Here is a 19,768-nt window from a genome sequence, read left to right as displayed (position 1 = left end):
CATAGAGAAGGCCATGTGAAGACAGAGGCAGAGATGGGAGTGACACTGCCACAGGCAAAAAAAAAAAAAATGCCAACAGCCACCAGGAGCAGGAAGAAGCAAAAGACAGAATGTCCCTTCAAGCCTCTTGAGTACAAAGTGAACACTCTGATTTTGGGCTCCTGTTCTCCAGAAGTGTAAGGAATAAAACGCTGCTGTTTTAAGCCACCAGTTTACAGTAACTGTTACAGTACTGCTAGGAAATTAACAAACAGTTCTGGACATATACTCAAGAGAAGCTCACACGTATGTACACAAGGAAGAAGGATTAATGCTACTTGAGCATTAATCATTATAGCTGAAGGAAACCTGCTGGACAGATGTGCAGTTTCAGTTGTGCAGGATGAGTAAGTTCTGTAGATTTAATGTATAGCATGGTAATCACAGCTCACAATGCCGGGTTGTAACTTGCAATGTGTTAAGAGAATAGATCTTAAAATGTTATCCTTTAAAAAAAAAGGTTAAGTATGGGAGGTGATGGGTATGTTAATAAGGTTGACTGTAGCAAGCACTTCACAATATATACATATATCTAAACAATGCCTTATATACCACAAATATGGACAATTTTTATTTATAAATTTTAATACTGTAACAAATCTAGAAAAATAAACTGTATTTTTTGCAGAAAAAGGTCCTTGGTAATTTATATTTGTATTACTGAATAGAGAATATAAAGATACCAAAAATTCCCCCTGAAAATGTACTGAAGTATGTTCATTTGCTGCTCTACAGCTGTAAAGGTGAATGAATTAGAGCTGCTTGTGTCACGACATATTAATTTCAAAATATTAAATGCAGAGGATAAAAGTTCAGAGGCCATATGTGCTGTTATCATTCACATAAAGATTTCAAAATTGCAAAGCAATATTATATAACATTGATAAATATCTAGAAATCTAGAAATGTGATAGGTAAAAACACTCAACCCACAATAGTAGTTACTCCTGTAATGGGTGAGGAGAAAAAAAAGAAAAAGAATGGGTATACACAAGTGAGTCAAAAAAAAAAAAAAGAGAGAGAGAGAGAGAGAGCAACAGAACAATCAGGGTGAATCACCTTTGGCACACCCTTAACCTTGTAGAACCAGAGCTCTCTGGCCACACCCATCACAGCCTCTAAGGATCCATCAAAAGCAGACAGTCCTCTTAATCTAGAGTCATAGTATAACAAGAAAAAAAAAAAAAACAAAACAAAGAATATCTCCAACATGCCAAACAAACGCAAAAGCCAGGGAACAAGAACAAGGAAGACACTATGACGCCCCCAAATGAAATAGACACCCCAATTCAAGATTATGAAGATGATAAGATAGAAGAAATGCAAGAAGCAGATCTCAAAAAATTGATAAGAACATTAAGAAGTTCTCAAAAACAAATTCTCAAACTACAGAAATCCTTAATGGACAAGATAGAAAATCTCTCTTGTGAAAATGAAATATTAAGGAGGAATCAAAATGAAATGAAACAACTAGTACAACAGGAAACTGTGATAGTGACGAGAAATCATAATGAAGTGAAGAATTCAATAGATCAAATGAAAAACACATTAGAGAGCCTTACGAACAGAATGGGTGAAGCAGAAGAGAGAATATCAGACTTACAAGACAGAGAACAGGAAAGGATACAGTCAAACCAAAGAAAAGAAGAGGAAATTAGAAATCTAAAAAATATTGTCGGGAATCTTCAGGATACTATTAAAAAAACCAACATTCGGGTTCTAGGAGTTCCTGAAGGCATGGAGAGGGAGAAAGGATTAGAAGGCCTTTTTAGTGAGATACTAGCAGAAAATTTCCCAGGTTTGGAGAAGGACAGGGAAATCCTAGTGCAGGAAGCTCATAGAACCCCTAATAAACATGACCAAAAGAGATCCTCACCACGACACGTTGTAATTAAACTCACCACAGTGAAACATAAAGATCCTAAAATGTGCAAGAGAGAAACGTCAGATTACTCTCAGAGGATCTCCAATCAGACTCACAGCTGACTTCTCATCAGGAACCCTACAAGCTAGGAGGGAATGGCGAGATATAGCCCAGGTACTAAGAGAGAATAACTGCCAGCCAAGAATATTATATACTGCTAAACTCTCATTTGTTAATGAAGGTGAAATAAAGAACTTTCACAACAAACAGAAATTGAAAGAATTTGTCACTACTCGTCCAGCCCTGCAACAGATGCTAAAAGATGTGTTACACACAGAAACACGGTCATCAATATGAAAGAAGGTAAATGAAGGAAATCTCACACCAAAAGTTCACAGGAAGTTCAAAACATATATCAGAAAATATCTTTGGCAAATGGCAGGGCAAAGTTACTACTTATCATTAGTCACATTGAACGTTAATGGCTTGAACGGTCCAGTTAAAAGACACCGATTGGCTGATTGGGTAAAGGAACATAACCCATCTATTTGCTGCTTATAAGAAACACATCTTTCCAACAAAGATGCATACAGACTGAAAGTGAAAGGCTGGAAAAAGATATACCATGCCAACAGAAATGAAAAAAGAGCAGGCGTAGCCATCTTAATATCGGGCAACATAAACTTTACCACAAAAACAGTTAGGAGAGACAAAGAGGGGCACTATATAATAATTAAGGGATCAATTCAACAGGAAGATATAACGATTATCAATGTATATGCACCTAATTACAGGGCACTGGTTTATTTAAAAGATTTGTTAAGGGACTTAAAAGGAGACTAAGACCCCAATACAATAGTACTGGGAGACTTCAATACGCCACTCTCAGAAATAGACAGATAGGACAGAAGATCAACAAGGATACAGTAGATTTAAATGACACTATAGCCCAAATGGATCTAACAGATATATACAGAACTTTTCATTCTACACAGAAAGCATTTACATTCTTCTCAGCAGTACATGGAACCTTCTCTAGGATTGACCACATACTAGGCCATAAAGCAAGTCTCAGCAAATTCAAAAGAATTAGAATCATACCATGCAGCTTCTCAGACCATAAAGGAATGAAGTTGGAAATTAGCAACTCAGGAATCCCTAAAGCATATGCAAACACATGGAGATTGAACAACATGCTCCTGAATGAACAATGGGTCATAGAAGAAATTAAAAGAGAAATCAAAAATTTTCTGGAAGTAAATGAGGATAAAGTACAACATACCAAAACTTGTGGGATACAGCAAAAGCAGTGTTAAGAAGAAAGTTTATATCAACAGATGCCTACATCAAGAAATTGGAAAGGCACCAAATAGATGAGCTTTCAATGCATCTCAAGGACCTAGAAAATCTGCAGCAAACCAGACCCAAATCTAGTAGGAGAAGAGAAATAATTAAAATCAGAGAAGAAATCAACAGAATTGAATCCAAAAAACTTTACGAAAAATCAGCCAAACGAGGAGCTGGTTTTTTGAAAAAATAAACAAAATTGACACCCCATTGGCCCAAATAACTAAAAAATTAAAAGGCACAAATCAATAAAATCAGAGATGAAAAAGGAAATGTAACAACAGACACCACAGAAATAAAAGGAATCATCAGAAATTACTACAAGGACCTGTATGCCAGCAAACAGGGAAACCTATCAGAAATGGATAGATTCCTGGACACATGCAACCTACCTAAATTGAACCAGGAAGACATCGAAAACCTGAACAGACCCATAACTGAGACAGAAATTTATACAGTAATAAAGGCCCTCCCAACAAAGAAAAGCCCAGGACCAGATGGATTCACTGCTGAATTCTACCAGACATTTAAAGAAGAACTAACTCCAGTTCTTCTCAAACTATTCAGAACAATCAAAAAAGAGGGAATCCTCCCAAATTCTTTCTATGAAGCCAGCATCCCCTTAATTCCTAAGCCGGAAAAAGATGCAGCATTGAAAGAGAATTACAGACCAATATCCCTGATGAACATAGATGCAAAAATCCTCAATAAAATTCTGCCCAATAGAATGCAACAACACATCAGAAAGATCATCCACCCAGACCAAGTGGGATTTATCCATGGTATGCAGGGATGGTTCAACATTCGCAAATCAATCAATGTGATACACCACATTAACAGACTACAGTAGAAAAACCATATGATTATCTCAATAGATGCCGAGAAAGCATTTGATAAAATAAAACACCCATTCATGATGAAAACTCTAAGCAAACTGGGTATGGAAGGAACATTCCTCAATATAATCAAAGCAATTTATGAAAAACCCATGGCCAGCATCCTATTGAATGGAGAAAAGTTGGAAGCATTTCCACTGAGATCTGGTACCAGACAGGGATGCCCACTCTCACCACTGCTATTCAATATAGTTCTGGAAGTTCTAGCCAGAGCTATTAGGCAAGAAAAAGAAATTAAAGGGATACAAATTGGGAAGGAAGAACTCAAACGATCCCTCTCTGCAGATGATATGATTCTTTACTTAGGGGACCCAAAGAACTCTACTAAGAGACTACTGGAACTCATAGAAGAGTTTGGCAAAGCAGCAGTGTATAAAATCAATGACCAAAAATCAACAGCCTTTGTATACAAAGGCAATACCATGGCTGAGAAAGAACTTCTAAGATCAATCCCATTCACAATAGCTACAAAAACAATCAAATACCTTGGAATAAACTTAACCAAGGACGCTAAAGATCTCTATGATGAAAATTACAAAACCTTAAAGAAATAAATAGAAGAAGATACCAAAAATTGGAAAAATCTTCCATGCTCATGGATGGGAAGAATCAATATCATCAAAATGTCCATTCTCCCAAAAGCAATTTACAGATTCAATGCGATACCAATCAAGATACCGAAGACCTTCTTCTCAGATCTGGAAAAAATGATGCTGAAATTCATATGGAGACACAGGAGACCTCGAATAGCTAAAGCAATCTTGTACAACAAAAACAAAGCCGGAGGCATCACAATACCAGATTTCAGGACATACTACAGGGCAGTTGTAATGAAAACAGCATGGTACTGGTACAGAAACAGATGGATAGACCAATGGAACAGAATTGAAACACCAGAAATCAACCCAAACATCTACAGCCAACTCATATTTGATCAAGGATACAAAACCAATCCCTGGAGTAAGGATAGTCTATTCAATAAATGGTGCTGGGAAAACTGGATTTCCACGTGCAGAATCATGAAGCAAGACCCCTACCTTTCACCTTACACAAAAATTCACTCAACAGGGATTAAAGGCTTACATCTAAGACCCGACACCATCAAATTACTAGAGAGCATTAGAAAAACACTGCAAGATATAGGTATGGGCAAAGACTTCTTGAAAAATACCCCTGAAGCACAGGCAGTTAAAAACAAAATTAACATTTGGGATTGCATCAAATTGAGAAGTTTCTGTACTTCAAAAGAAACAGTCAGGAAAGTGAAGAGGCAACCGACAGAATAGGAAAAAATATTGGCAAACTATGCAACAGATAAAGGGTTGATAACCAGAATCTACAAAGAAATCAAGAAACTCCACAAGATCAAAACAAACAACCCAGTTAAGATATGGGCCAAGGCAGCTCTCTGCTGTGGCCAGGGAGTGCAGTGGAGGATGGCCCAAGTACTTGGGCCCTGCACCCCATGGGAGATCAGGATAAGTACCTGGCTCCTGCCATTGGATCAGCATGGTGCGCCGACCGCAGCGCGCCGGCCGCGGCGGCCATTGGAGGGTGAACCAACGGCAAAGGAAGACCTTTCTCTCTGTCTCTCTCTCTCACTGTCCACTCTGCCTGTCAAAAAATAAAATAAAAATAAAAATAAAAATAAAGAGATGGGCCAAGGACCTCAATAGACATTTTTCAAAAGAAGAAACCCAAATGGCCAACAGACACATGAAAAAATGTTCAAGATCACTAGCAATCAGGGAAATGCAAATCAAAACCACAATGAGGTTTCACCTCACCCCGGTGAGAATGGCTCACATTCAGAAATCTACCAACAATAAATGCTGCAGAGGATGTGGGGAAAAAGGGACACTAACCCACTATTGGTGGGAATGCAAACTGATTAAGCCACTATGGAAGTCAGTCTGGAGATTCCTCAGAAACCTGAATATAACCCTACCATTCAACCCAGCAATCCCACTCCTTGGAATTTACCCAAAGGAAATGAAATTGGCAAACAAAAAAGCTGACTGCACCTTAATGTTTATTGCAGCTAAGACCTGGAACCAACCCAAATGCCCATCAACAGTAGACTGGATAAAGAAATTATGGGACATGTACTCTATAGAATACTATACAGCAGTCAAAAACAATGAAACATGGTCATTTGCAACAAGATGGAGGAATTTGGAAAACATCCTGCTGAGTGAATTAAGCCAGTCCCAAAGGGACAAATATCATATGTTCTCCCTGACTGGCAACAACTAACGGAGCACCAAAGGGGAAACTTGTTGAAGTGAAATTGACACTATGAGAAACAGTGACTTGATCAGCTCTTGTCCTGACGGTTGATGTACAATGTAATACTTTATCCATTTTAGTATTTTCTCTTTGTTTTGTTTTGTTCTAGTACTATTGGTTGAACTCTGTAATTAACACACAATTATTCTTACGTGTTTAAATTTTAACTGAAAAGTGATCCCTGTTAGGAATTTGGAAAGCATTATGCTGAGTGAAATAAGCCAGTCCCAAAGGGACAAATACCATATGTTCTCCCTGATCGGTGACAACTAACTAGCACCAAAAAGGAAACCTGTTAAAGTGAAATGAACACTATGAGAAATGGTGACTTGATCAGCCCTTGCCCTGACTGTTAATGAACAACTTAATACGTTATCCCTCTTAGTATTTTTTGTTTGTTTGTTCTACTTAATACTTTTGGTTGAATACTGTAATCAATACACAGTTATTCTCAAGTGTTGAAACTTAACTGAAAAGTGATCGCTGTAAAATATAAGAGTGGGAATAAGAGAGGGAAGAGATGTGCAATTCGGGACATGCTCAAGCTGACTTACCTCAAATGGTAGAGTTAGAAACATACCAGGGGATTCCAATTCAATCCCATCAAGGTGGCATGTACCAATGCCATCACACTAGTCCCAGTGATCAATTTCTGTTCACAATTGATCATAATGATAGGACTAAGAGCCAAAGGGAGCACACAACAAGACTAGTGTCTGCAAATACTAGCTGATAGAATAAAAAATGGAGAGAATGATCCAACATGGGAAGCGAGATACACAGCACACTCATAGAATGGCAGATGTCCTAAACAGCACTCTGGCCTCAGAATCAGCCCTTAAGGCATTCGGATCTGGCTGAAGAGCCCATGAGAGTATTTCAGGCAAGGAAAGCCAAGACACTCTGAAAAATAAAAATAAAAACAAAGAAAACCTAAATGAAAGATCTCTGTGAGATCCCAGTGAAAAGAACAGGTCATCAAAGAAGGAGGTACCTTTCTCTGAAGGGAGGAGAGAACTTCCACTTTGACTACAACCTTGTCTAAATATGATCAGAGTTGGTGAACTCAAAAGGCTTCCATAGCCTTGGCAACTCATGACAAGAGCCTAGGGTGATTACTGATGCCATAAACAAGAGTGTCAATTTGTTAAGTCAACAACAGGAGTCACTGTGCACTTACTCCTCATGTAGGATCTCTGTCCTTAATGTGCTGTACACTGTGATTTAATGCTATAACTAGTACTGAAACAGTATTTTTCACTTTGTGTTTCTATGTGAGTGCAAACTGTTGAAATCTTTACTTAATATATGCTAAACTGATCTGTATATAAAGAGAATTGAAAATGAATCTTGATGTGAATGGAAGGGGGGAGGGAGAGGGAAAGGGGAGGGTTGCGGGTGGGAGGGAAGTTATGGGGGAGGGGGGAACCATTGTAATCCATAAGCTGTACTTTGGAAATTTATATTCATTAAATAAAAGTTTAAAAAAATTTAAAAAAAATTAAAAAAAAGAATGGGTAAAGAATGGGTATACAGGAAGCTCCTATTTGCATCTGAGATATCTTATTTCTTTTGTTACATAAATAGGTCAGTTGCATATTTACATAATATTAAGATCTGACAAGTTGTAATAGTCTCCATTCTTGCCTATTTTATATCACTTATGGTAAAATTAACTGCAATGTTTCTAAGACATGGACATTTTTGTCATCTAAAAGCAATCATAATGAGGTTTACATGTGCCAAGGGAGTAATGATGAGAGAAAAAAATGACAAAGAAACAGAATATTATTGAAGTATTTGATCCTACACAAAGAGTAAGCCTTAAGGAGCTAAATCACAACACAATTCTTTTTTAATGGTTCCTCTGACCATCTCCCTGTTTTCCTCCCTGCCTCGCTTCTGATTCTGTCACTGAGTTTCAGTAGAGAACATTCCTACATGCCCTTCCCCTTACCTTTTGTTTTCCAAGTCCAGTTCCAGATTGAATCTGTAATGGTTACACAAGAGAGGGCAAATGAGGGTGGAGAGACACCAGTCTTTGATATGATGATCATCAACAGGCAATGTGGAGATCAGCATCCATGACTATTCCAACGAATCCCACTCTTCCTCCATTTGGAGGAATTGCATCCACTCTATTTTCCATAAGACCCCTGAGCATAAAATAGAGCTGTTTTACCAATACTTCTGTGTCTTGGCCTAGTGTTTGCTCCAGGCAGACAGGTGAGCAATATGAATGAGTGTGTGAGCCTAGTACAGCTTGTGATTAGATGCCAAGTTCAAGTTCCATTCATGATTATAAACATAGTCAAAACACCCACCTAGAAGGGTCATGGAGGATTTCAGACAGGAAAGGGGGAATGAGAAACTCTGCCTCTTATATGTGGGAAGGACAGGAAGTGTGGGGAGGTGTTTTGGGAAGCAGAAATATCAAGATTATCTAACAGCCTAAAATACCTATGCCATCACTCATTCCTTCCTCCTCCTATGTTATCTCTGATAGCAAAAACTGGATTTTCCTAACTGAATGATTGTCTTGAAATAATTAGGGAGACAGTGCTCTAACATCTGTTCTTTTGGCAGTAACAACTGTTATAAAATGAACCCCATTCACGCATGAATTTTCATGTTAGCAGAAGCAATTCCAAATGTGGAATGGAAATACAGTGCTGTTCTTTAAACACACACACACACACACACACACACACGCTATTTCTATTTTTGCAGTTCATTATCTTTCTTTGTCACCTACATACAATCTGCTCCAAGTCTAGGAATTAAGAACTTAATCATATGATTGCATCACTCTTGCTAACCTCTGTGTTATTTCCAAAGCTGCTAGACAAATGCTGTCTTTGGGCTTTGCAAAAATCCGTTTTCTCCCCAAGATGTGTTTGCCAGAACAGTAATTATTCCCTTTACAATCACTGGTTTACTATGTATCCACCTAACGCAACTGGAAGCTCCGTGAGGGGAGGGAGAGTGACTGCCTTATTCACTGCTGTTCATTGGTGCCTCGAGTAGATTTCACACCACTGAGTCCTTGTTATAGATTCATTTACGCTCCCACCACCATCAAATTTATACATAGAAGACATAACCCCAATGTGGAGATAGTGCCTTTAAGGAGATGATTAAATTTAAATGAACTAAAAATGAACTCAAAAGTGTGACCCCTAATCCCATGGGACTGGTGTCCTGAGAAGAAGAGGCAGAGACACCAGAGCTCAATCACTCTTGGTCAGGCACACAGAAGAGGCCATGTAAGGACACAGTCAAGAAGGGAGAGCAAACTGCAGGCAGCAAATGAGGCCTCACTAAAACCAACCCTGAGAGCACCTTAATCTTGAATTAGCTTCTAGAACTATGAGCAAATAAATTTCTGCTGTATAAGCCACCCAGTCTTTGATATTCTGTTATCACAGTCCAAGCTGAGTAACAAGTACAGTGCTCAATAAAATCTTGCAAAATAAATGGAATGGAAGTGGTGAGGAGCATAATGAATACAGGCTGGTAAAGCATAGACACTATGTGTGCAAAGGTGTAAGTGACTAAAACAATATTAATTGAGATTTACTTCTACTTAAGTATACAAAAATAATTCTTGATCTCAAAGGTGTTTAAATTACATTTAGCAAGAGTACATGGAGGCCGGTGCCGTAGCTCACTAGGCTAATCCTCCACCTTGCGGCACCAGCACACCAAGTTCTAGTCCCAATTGGGGCACCGGATTCTGTCCCGGTTGCCCCTCTTCCAGGCCAGCTCTCTGCTGTGGCCAGGGAGTGCAGTGGAGGATGGCCCAAGTGCTTGGGCCCTACACCCCAGGGGAGAACAGGAGAAGTACCTGGCTCCTGCCATCAGATCAGCGTGGCGCGCCAGCTGCAGCGGCCATTGGAGGGTGAACCAACGGCAAAGGAAGACATTTCTCTCTGTCTCTCTCTCTCACTGTCCACTCTGCCTGTAAAGAAAAAAAAAAAAAGTACATGGAGAAAAATAAATTTCATTCTTGACTGTTTGTGTGTGTGTTTAGCATTTGTTTCCATTTGTAAAGCATATTTGATCTTCCTAATCCACTTTGGTAATTTCCATGATTATTAAATAATTGAAAATGTTCATACAATCCAACAAATGTCAACCTAAATCTATATCCAAAGTAACATGATTCCCAGATTCCTTTATTCACTTGAACATGGAATTCAGAAAGAAATGATGAATGTTCCCTTAAAACAGAGGTAATTTCTTATTGCACAAGTATATGAGTATATATATGTATTTCTCACTCCCCAACCAATATGACATTTCTCACATCTTCTCCCCTTGTTTCTTGTTCATTTGTTTTATAACACTTAACACAATTATAATTTATAGCTAGATTTGAATTTTTTATCTTACTCTCTTACTGAACATTAAGCTCTATGGAATGGCAGATAGACAAAATTTGCTCTACCACTGCATTCTCTGGCCCTAGCACCACATCACGCACACTACATAATAGGAACTCAATAAATAACAATTGAATCAATCTTGGAAAAATTTACCCATTTCACCAAAATCCAAAGGTAAACAAAAATCCTCATCTTCATTTTAATATCAAAAGCCAGCCCAATAAGGTTAGACACTTCCAAAGGACAATTTTTGAGTTAATTGCATACCAGAGGCAACATAGAAACATTTTCTCTTGCCAGAATAGAATGAATCCATCAAGGGAAATAAATGCTACCCAGGACTTTCAAATGGTCTTCTGGGTGACTGGCATAAAAGAGGATAAAATTGGCTATGCCAAGTGGACTAGCCACTCTCTCCAAATCAGCACTCAACATGGTTGACTTACCACCCAGGAAACGTTCTCCAGAAGTCCAGAAAACAAATACACTTGTGTGATGAATGTGACCATGTTTGCTTTTGCTATTCATTTTGACTCACAGAGAATGATGTGTGGTGCTACAGGTCAGAATAAAAAAAAAAAATCACAAGAATCTAATCATGGGTAATAATGAGCTTCCCTTAGCTAAGACGCCAGAAATTGTTTCTGAGGAAAGTTCTTTCCCACATGCTCAGATGACTTAGGTCATTATCCAATCATTTATAGTTCTGAAAATGCCTTTATACAATAAGCTGGAAGTCTTTCATAGTCTTTAAAATCAAGCCTGTCAGAAAACACATCGTGAAAGGGAAAAGTTCATGACATAAATCTTTATGTTGGCTTAAAGTTTAATAACTCCTTCTACATTCTCATCTTCTAGTCATTTACTCTGGGTATATAGGGAAGTGCATTATACTCAATGGACCTACTGATCAGTAAGGAATGAATTGGGGAGGTGTATTAAGCTTTTTAGGCCATTAGGATGCCATTTAGTGCATTGGAGAAGGTCATTTACTTCTAGCAAGCAGCCAAGGTCCCTCTCAAAGATGAGCCATTTAATCCCAGCTCACCCACATGCCCCTGCCCAAAGTGCATTTACAAATTTAATTTCCTCTGCAGGTTTTCTTTTATTTGCCCTATTTTATTTCTCTTGTTTTATGGTCACGTTGTCTAATTTAAACTCAATTAAAACTTTCAATTACAAAAAAAGAGGTAGTTCTGAAGACCTCCCAGGAAACACTTCATTAATGGGGACTACTTAATAAGCAAAATATCTCACAGCACAGACTAAATCCAAAGCTTCAAAGATCCAATGGGTTTTTTCAAAGCCTGGCTCAAGTTGGCCTGTGATGATTAAATGCCTCAAGGCTAAAGGGTTTGGAGTCTAATCCCACACAGCTTTGGCTGAAGGTGCAGGAAAGTATTGCATTCACCTGCCCATTACGATGGACTTGGGAGTAAACCATCACCAAAACCAAGGCCAACAAATACAAACGAATGAAAGAACTTTTTTTCTGAAAGTACTTGGGGAGGATGCTCTCTTCTTTTTGCTTTTCTACTGTTAAGAAGAAATTCTGGATCTTTAGGGAGCCTAAAAGCCAACAAAAAGAACAGCAGAGCCTGAAAATCGAGAGAAAACTCTGGAAGATCCTCCTTCAGCACTTGATCCAGCTGTTCCTGAAGCAACAGTAACTCTTCTCCAGGTACAGAAGGTACAAAAGCAAAAAATCTATATAAATAAAATTTTAAAAATTAAAAAAAAATGTTCCTCCCCACCTTCTTTTTTTCCACTTAAGACTCCAAAACCAGGAGTCAGCGCTGTGGCATAGGTTAAGCTTCTGCCTACAGTGCTGGCATCTGATATGGGCACCAGTTCATGTCCCAGCTGTTCCTCTTCTGATTCAGCTCAGTGCTATGGCCTGGGAAAGCAGTGGAGGATGGCCCAAGTTCTGGGGCCCCTGCACCCATGTGGGAGACCCAGAAGAACCTCCTGGCTCCAGGTTTCTCATATGCTCAACTCTGGCCTTTGGGTCCATTTGGGGAGTGAAACAGCAAATGGAAAGCCTTTCTCACTGTCTCTCCGCCTCTCTGTCTGTAACTCTACCTCTCAAATAAATAAATAAAATCTTCAAAAAGAAAAAGACTTCAGTATCTATCAAAATTTCAGGAGTACTACCATTAGCTATTTTGAATTCTACTCTATCAGTTACAGCTGAGGTATTCCTAATAAACACAGATAGGTTCTAATATCCTCTCTTTTTACAAAACAAGATCCTAAAACTCATAGAAAGTTCAGTTGTTCAGAATCACACAGACAGGAATTGTGGAGCTAAGCTGGACATACAGGCTGACTCCAGAGCCCATGTCTTTAACCACTGAACCGTAATACAGCGTTCACAGATTGTTATCCCAGCTGTATTAGCCAGAGTTGTTCAAAAAAACAGAACCAAAAGGACTTGAAGAGACAGAGAGAGTCACAAATGAAGGTATTGACTCACATGATTGTGGAGGTATATATAGCAAGATCAAAATCTGTCTGGCAAGGCTGGAAGGCTGGAGACTTGGGAAAGAGTTGCAGTTGGAGTCTGAAGGCAGCTTGCCGGCAGAAATCCTTCTTGGGCACGAGAGGTCAGTCCTTGTTCTATCAAAGGCTTCGAATGATTGGATGAGATGATTAGACCTACCTAACAGGACATACTTGTTTGACTCAAAGCCCACTGATTAAATGGTAATGTTATTATTAATAGAAAAAAAAGGCACGCTCACTGAAATACCTAGAATAATGTTTGGACACATTTCCGTGTGCCATGGCCCAACCAAGGTGAAACAGAAAATTAACTTTCACAAGGATTCATGGAAACAATGCTTTTGCCTCCTTGTATGGTACATGGCAGGTTCAACCATCTAAGAATAGCTCAGTAATAGACCGAATCTTTTAAGGATTAGCAGCTAACTAACTTATCCTTTCCGACACACAGTCATTCTCCAAGGAGTTTTATAAACCCCTACAGTTTGGCCTAGAAACTCATCAAAGGCTACTTTGGCTACAGCTGCTTCTGCTTAGAGACTTCCCAGGTGCTTCCAGGAAAGCTCTTGTCAATACAGGTCATGCTAAAAAGGCTTGGACATCACATTTAGGGAGGCCTGAGAGGCATGGGTGGTAAGTGGGATCTCTGTCCCCTGGTTTTCTGTCTTAAAATAATGAAGCCACGCTAAAAAAAAAAAAAATGAACCTCACATAAAGCTGGACTTTGTAGAGGGCTTTGTCAGAGACCGCCAGGTCTTCCTGCCTTGCCTTTAACTTCACTGTTCATTTTGTGGTTTGATTTTTTATTTACCTAGCTACACTTGAGGATACTTCAAAAAGTTCATGGAAAATGGGATTTTTGGGTTCAAAAAATTTAAAATCATACATATAAAAGATCTTCAAAATGTTCCGGGAAAATGCTTATTATGAAACAAATCTGTATGGATTTCAAAAATAATTTGTACCAAAATGGATTTATCTTTTAATTCCATTTTTTCATGAACTTTTGGAAGAACATTTTCATATATTTTTCAGATAATATGTTGGTTTTATTGAAGACAACTGACATTCTTTTAGAATGCAAACCCATTATACTTTTTCTTATTTTTATTCTTCCTTTTAGATTCATTTAGAACTCATTTCTAAGGATTATGGTAAGCATATGTATTGCTACTCTCCCCTTTCAGCTTTTTCAATTTTTCTTCATAAAATATTTTTCTCCATATATGCCTTGTGTTAATCAGCTTTGCATTACTACAATGAAGTACCAGAGGCAGCTAATTTAGAAAAGGCTTATTTAGCTCACAGTTTCAAAGGCTCGCACTCCTAGTTTGGGCAGTCCTACTGGTGTGGCGTCCAGTGAAGGTGGCAGGTAACAATGATGACAGCATGTGTCAGAGCAGGTAGTTACATCTCAAGCCACAAGCAAAGAGAGTGACAGAAAGAGGACAAAGAGTGGCAGAGAAACTAGGGCTCCATGGCCCACTTCAAAGGAACACCCTCAAAGACCAAGGGCCTACCAACCAGGCCACACCTAGTAAAGGTCCACAGTGCCTCCCAATCCTGCCACCGGAGAACTCAAGCCCTTCCATGGAGAAACGCTGAAGATCCAAACCATAACATGCCCTAGCAGTTCTTAAATTTTCTAAACACACATGCATAAGGGTCTCTCTGCAGATTTTGTCTTCCACAAGCTTGAAATACCTTTTGGGAAGACATGCCAAATTTACTGGGTTGATGACACCCACCTGCTATGATGTAAAGAGTAATGAGATTTTAAATCCATTATCTCTGATACAGAAAGCAACCAAGACAACAACATGCCACAGGAAGAAAGGCATGGCACTAGACGTGACTTAGTTGTGTGGCCTTCTGCAGACCCACTGGTGAAACATGATGGGGTTGCAGGCTTGACCTCTGTAAAGAGCCAAGGCACTGCTAGCCTCCTGACAGACTCCCTGAGTGACAGCAGGTGGCTGAGGGCAAGATTCAAACTTGTGACAACAAATGGACAATGAGTGCTCTTATTTTGATATTGGTCCAAGTTTGTTATTCTGCATATTCAGGGAAGAATCAAGTTGTAGATTCTCCATCCTGAGTCAGGATCTCTAGCTCAACAGTTACCCTTTTGTAAAAGAAGGCTTTAATGCATGTTCAGTGTAGCACAATCCATATTAGGCTCCCTGGACTCAAAAAGTTGGTGTCTAAGGGAAAAGGGAGAACTAATTCCCTGCCAGATCCAGGGTATAGGGAAGACTTGAATTGCTCTCCCTTTCAAGTTCTGAATACTTCACCAGGTTATAGTCCTTAATAAGTGCCATTAAATGTCCTAAAATGAAAATCTCATCAATTTACCTCCCTGCTTTAATCCCCCAATGACTTCTAACTGCTCCTTGGATTGATAGCAAAGACAATGATACTAAAAGATGACCTGGTTTGCTGTGTGCCAAGCACAGTCCTAAGTGCTTTACTGACACCTCTCCTTCTCTACTTCATACTCTGCCTGACACCCAACCTGCACTTCTCTAATTTCTTGAAAATGCCAAGGTCAGATCTGATGCAGTGGCATAGCGGGCCACCGTCTGCAACACCGGCATCCCATACAGGTGCCAGTTTAAGACCCGGCTGCTTCACTTCTCATCCAGCTCCCTGCTAATGGCCTGGGAAAGCAGTGGAAGATGGCCCAACTGCTTGGGCCTCTGCACCCATGTGGGAGACCTGGAAAAAGCTCTTTACTCCTGGCTTCGGATGGGCCCAGCCATTTGAGGAGTGAACCAGCAGATGGAAGACTTCTTTTTCTCTGCCTCTCCTTCTCTGTAACTTCGCCTTTCAAATAAATAAAGAAATCTAAAAAAAGATGAAGAAAGAAATGCCAGTGTCTCCCGCCAGCCGCAGGCCTTTCCAATTCTACCCCCAGACAACTCTTCTCCTACTTGTTCTCCAGGTAACAATTTAAGTATCATGTCTGGAGGGAGATATCCCTAACATTCACCTTCTAAATTACTAGACACACACACACAAACACATTATGTGATTCCAGGGTTCCCTGGCTTCCTGCTTAATAACACTTTTCCCATGTACAATATTCTGTTCAATGTCCATCTTCCCCCCTGGATTATGAGCAGAACAGCATTCCTTTTGTTTGCCAAAATAGCCCACAGTACATCACCCATTGCTTTGTACACAGTAATGCTTGTGGGATGAATACATAAAAATAATCCCACATGATTTAGGACAAAATGACATAATCTCTGACATCGTCTCTGTCGCTCCCCCTCTTCGCGGAGGAACGACACAGGACCCTGCGCTGTTCTTTTGTCTGCTTGGCCCTCCCCAGGTTTACTGCTGGTCCTTCCCGGGTTGGCTGCCGATCCTTCCACCTCCGTGGAAGGGCGGCTCCCCCTGCCACTTTCCCCAGTTCCGCAGGGGAGTGGCACACCGCCGGCCAGCTCTCTCGGGGGCTGCTCAGATGTTATCCGGATGTTCCCCTTAGATGTTCCTGGTGCATGTTGTCTCTCTCCTCCTTTATAGTCCTCTTCCACCAATCCCAACTCTGCTACCCACATGCCGAGTACACTGCTCTCCTCCAATCAGGAGCAGGATCACTCCTGCAGGTTATTGGTCGAACTGGAGGCAGCTGTGTAGAAGTTGTTTCCTCCTCTCCCAGCGCCATATTGTGGGAGAGCAGATGCACAGAATAAGTCTTAATTCCAGTAACTTGGTCTAGTCCGAGTTGCTCCCCACAGTCTCGGTTCCCCCAAATTTGGGGGGCCTTTCACAGATTTCCCTCAAGGGTAAGTTTCTTTGCCCATGGTGCTACCTGTTACAGTAGCACTCCCTAAATGCACAAACTACTTGGCCTCAGGCAACAACACCTTCCCATATCATGGGACTGGATCCTCATGGCCTTGGCATCACTCTGCTCAGTGACCATAGAGGATAAGACCTCTCATGTGTCTACAAGGTCTTCAAACCTAATTTATCAAAAGCCCTCGTAGGGTTGAATGGTAACATGTTAGGCACATCCTAGTGTAATACTACCAATGCATTATCCCTAGGGAAGAAATGTTGATTTAAGACAAACCTATTGTGTACCAATATTATTAATGATGATAACTAATGATGCTTATGACAATGATGGTAACAACATCACAATTCTTTCTTGAGCACCAGCTCATAATAACTCAATGAGTTTATTATCCTTATTTTACAGAGAAGGAAAATCAGTCCCAGAACCTGCCAGTGTTCACTCAGTAAATAAGGACAGAGGGGACAATTTTTATCAGCTAGATCAGTGTGGCTCTAAATGTGGTTGGAGATCCACAGACATGAGAATTACCCGGTGTTACTTAAAACATAGACTTCTGATACATACCCCCATAGAGACTAGAATTAGAATCTCTGGGTGGAGTCCATTAAGCTCCTCTTTAATGCACCTTAAAATTTGGGAAACATCAAACTAAACTACAGTCTTTCTGTAAGCTGTTGCAAATCCACCGCCTCAGCTCGTTGAGCTACTATTTGTCGGCTTACTACATCTTTCAAAATGAATTCTAGACCCAGTATAGCCCCTCATTTTAGCAGCCTCAGATCCCATCTGCATCCTTACATGATCTGATAAAGAACTGAGAAGAGGGACAGATGTTTGACCTAGACATTAAAATGCCAGTTAAGGGACAGGTATTGACACAGCAGATGTCACTTTGGACACGTGAATTCCATAGTGGAGTACTTGGATTTGAGTCCTGGCACCACTTTCAGTTCCAGCTTCCTTTAATGCACATTCTTGGAGGCAGAGGACATGGCTCAAGTAGCCAGGATCCCATGTAGACACCCATGTGAAGACCTGGACTAAGTTTCTCGTACTCAGCCTCAGACCAGCTCAGGCCCAACTGCTGCAGTCATCTGGAGTAGGAACCAGTGGATGGGAGCTCCCTGTCTGTTTCTGTCTCCATCTCCATCTGCCTCTAAATAAATAAGTAAAGCTTGAAAAAAAAAAAAGAACTGAGAATAAGAAATAAGCTGAAGTGTTTTCATACACATGCATGACTACATATTCATAGCTAGTATCTTTTCAACTTTCTACTGTAAAATAACTTGAGATTCACAGGAAGTTGAAATGAAATGTCTAAGAAGGTACAGTGTCCCTTTCCCCCAGCCTCCCCCAGCGTTAGTGTTTACAGAACTATAGTACAATATCAAAACCGAGAAGTTGACAATGGTGTAATTCAGACTTTTTCAGACACCCGCCCTCAGTTATGTGTGTGTACAGGTCTGCACAGTTTTGTAATGTGTAGCTTGTGTGACTACTGCTAAAATCAAGATATAGAACTAAACCATCCCTGCAGAGCCCCTTTATGCTACTACTTTTAGCCACAGCCTTTCCTGTCCCCAACCTCCTTCAGTAATCTATTCTTCATCTTTTTAATCTTGTTATCTTAAGAGCATTATATACTGAAATCATTCAGGATGTGGCATTTTGTGGTTGTCTTTTTCACTCAACATAATTCCCTTGAGATTCACCAAAGAAAATTGAGTTGTTATGCAGACCAATAGCTGATTCATTTTTATATCTTAGCAGTCTTCCATAGCATAGGTGAACCTAAGTTTGTTTTAAAAATCACCCACTAAAAGATATTTGGGTATTTTTCAGTTTGGAGCTATTAAAAATAAATCTGCTATGAACGTTTGCGTAAATTTTTCTGTGGGAAACTAAGTTTAATTTCTCTGGGATAAATGCTCGTAAGTATAATTGCTGAATCATCTACATCCATTTTTAGCTTTCAAGGAAAATGCCAAACTATTTTAGAGTAATTTTCCTTTTTGCATTTCTAACAGAATTATGTGTAACCCATCTTCCCTTCATTCCTTCCATCATTTGGTATTATCACCATTGTGACATCTGTGAACAAAGTTTATTTCTTCCTTTTAATTATAGGGTCATTAATTTCTTTTTCTTGCCTTATTTCACTGAGTAGTACAAGGAGTTCTGTGTTCAAATAACCCACATGAAAGTAGGAAAAGAGAAAAAGGAAAAACACAGAAAATAAAAATGGCAGACTGAAACCCCAACATACCAATAATTATTTTAACTATAAGTGGTCTAGACACACCAATTAAAAGATGAATATTGCCAGATGAATAAAAAAAATGTTGTGACCCAATTATGCTGTCCACAGAAAGCCACTTCAAACAGAATGACAGAGGAAGGTTGGAAATGAAAGTATAGAAAAAATATAGACCTTGAAAACGTAATTTTTAAGGGCAGGAATGACAATGTCAACATAAAACAAAATAGAAAATAAAATGTTTGACTGTTTTTAAAGATGCCACCTGCCTTCTTTCAGGCCAGCTCTCCTCCCAGGCCAGCTAGGTAATAGAAGTCAAGAGGGTGCCCTCCCTAAGGAGATTGCCACCTCCCTTATGATGCACCCCATGTG

The 19,768-nt window shown here is 39.7% G+C and overlaps 1 long non-coding RNA gene across 13 annotated transcripts in view; it reads right to left on the bottom strand.

Moving 5' to 3' along the window:
* LOC149126128 (uncharacterized) overlaps window positions 1–13,900 on the bottom strand; it is a 119,195-nt gene extending 105,295 nt beyond the window's left edge. For 4 of the 13 annotated variants that reach the window (XR_016236440.1, XR_016236442.1, XR_016236439.1 and 1 more), the window contains exons 1-2: window positions 13,300–13,564; window positions 10,283–10,396 (exon numbers count right to left, since the gene is read on the bottom strand). This is a non-coding gene — a long non-coding RNA (uncharacterized LOC149126128). The other 9 variants (XR_016236436.1, XR_016236433.1, XR_016236431.1 and 6 more) reach the window with 8 other exon arrangements.
* Between the last annotated feature and the right edge of the window lie 5,868 nt (window positions 13,901–19,768).

This window comes from Oryctolagus cuniculus, chromosome 6 (genome assembly GCF_051225735.1).
Source record: "Oryctolagus cuniculus isolate XC-2025 breed Fujian yellow rabbit chromosome 6, ASM5122573v1, whole genome shotgun sequence".
NCBI lineage: Eukaryota > Metazoa > Chordata > Mammalia > Lagomorpha > Leporidae > Oryctolagus > Oryctolagus cuniculus.
The sequence above is the reverse complement of the archived record's forward strand: the minus strand, read 5'-3'. Positions and strand labels throughout refer to the sequence as shown.